Below are 1,517 nucleotides of genomic sequence, written 5' to 3' on the forward strand. Positions count from 1 at the left end.
ATTTAACCGGTGGCTTATAATAAGTGGAACGATGTATAACTTGCCTCGATGCACGAATTTTAATTAAACTTCCACTCTCGTGTTTGTCATCGAATCACGCTTCATTTTCGATAAAGCGGTACAAGTTACCGGTTAAACTTTGCTAAAGTTTTAATCTAATTTCTCGAAATTAACGGTCATTTGTCCCCTCTCCCCCTCCCCATTTCGGGCCAGGGGTCCGGCCCAACGTCGAAAAACAAGGTAAACTACGATAAACGTGGACGCGATACGTAGTATCGATCACCGTCGATCGGGGGAGGAGGGCCACGGCGAACGTTGGAAATTAGGAGTACAAAAAGTGGAAGCCGTGGTAGGTGGAGGAGGAGATTGAGAGGGGGGAGAGGGAGAGGGGCTGCAGTGCGGGCGTGGGGAGGAAGAGAAGAAGAAAAGTGAGACGAAAAGAGGAGTCGGCTACAACCCTTGCCGATAAACCGACACCATACCAAACCCTTTCCCCTTCCCTTCCCCCCTCCCACGGGTTGTGACAGTTTACTCGCGGTTCACTTGTCATCGGCAAAGATACAAAGATAATTGGTCATTGGGGTATGCCGTGGCGCGGGTCGGAGCGAGATAGACGCAACCAAGTACTTTGAAGAGGACAAGCACTTTGAACAGATTTGCTTTGGCCGTTGTTTCGGCCTGGTATTTTAGTTTAGATCAAAAGACTGACGCTACTAGCCAATTCAGCCGTATCTAAGCTGCCGACTGTCACCCTGTCTCTCTCTCTCTCTCTCTCTCTCTCTCTTCCGTCACCGTGTAACTCCTCCCCTCCCCGTCTTCATCTCCCTATTTATCTCTAACTACGTTTCTCCGGATTTCCACTTGCATTCGCGCCGCGCCTATTCGAATCCTGTTGCATATATGGAATATGCACTTTGGAATATATATACACTCTTGGCTTTGATGCCGTGTGTATAATAACCGAGGCGGATGTGGCCGCTGCGAAAGGGATACGGCACGAGATTGGCGAATTGGAGAGGATCATTCGCCGGCCAGACTGTTAAATAATTATCCGTTAATAAGACTTTCTTTGTTAATACCGTTGGATTAACGCCAACGCCAACACATCTCGTTTTATTCTCTGCTTCGTTCATTCCGATCTGTGACATAGGTGAGAGTAAAGATTCTATAGAACGAATCGTCGAATTGAATCTCCATCGAGCTTTTCCATTAGATCTGATACCAAAGTTCGTTACTCGTTTTCGACGTTTTCACCACCGAGTATAATGTCGAGGACAGAAAAGACACGAGGAAGAGGGAGGAAGGGAGAGAGAGAGAGAGAGGGAGAGAGGAAACGATGGAAAATGGTACTAGGAAGGACGATGAGGTCCGGGAGGCGGAGAAGCAGCGGCGTCGAGCCTAGGACAGGCATGCATGGTTCCCAGATTTGCATCTCAATGGCAAGTAATATAAATTACACGTAATTACCCGGCCGTTCGAGAGAGCCGTGAATTTTATTCCACCGCTATTTCGAGCCG

This window comes from Apis dorsata, unplaced genomic scaffold, assembly GCF_000469605.1.
Source record: "Apis dorsata unplaced genomic scaffold, Apis dorsata 1.3 scaffold_61, whole genome shotgun sequence".
Taxonomy (NCBI): Eukaryota; Metazoa; Arthropoda; class Insecta; order Hymenoptera; family Apidae; genus Apis; species Apis dorsata.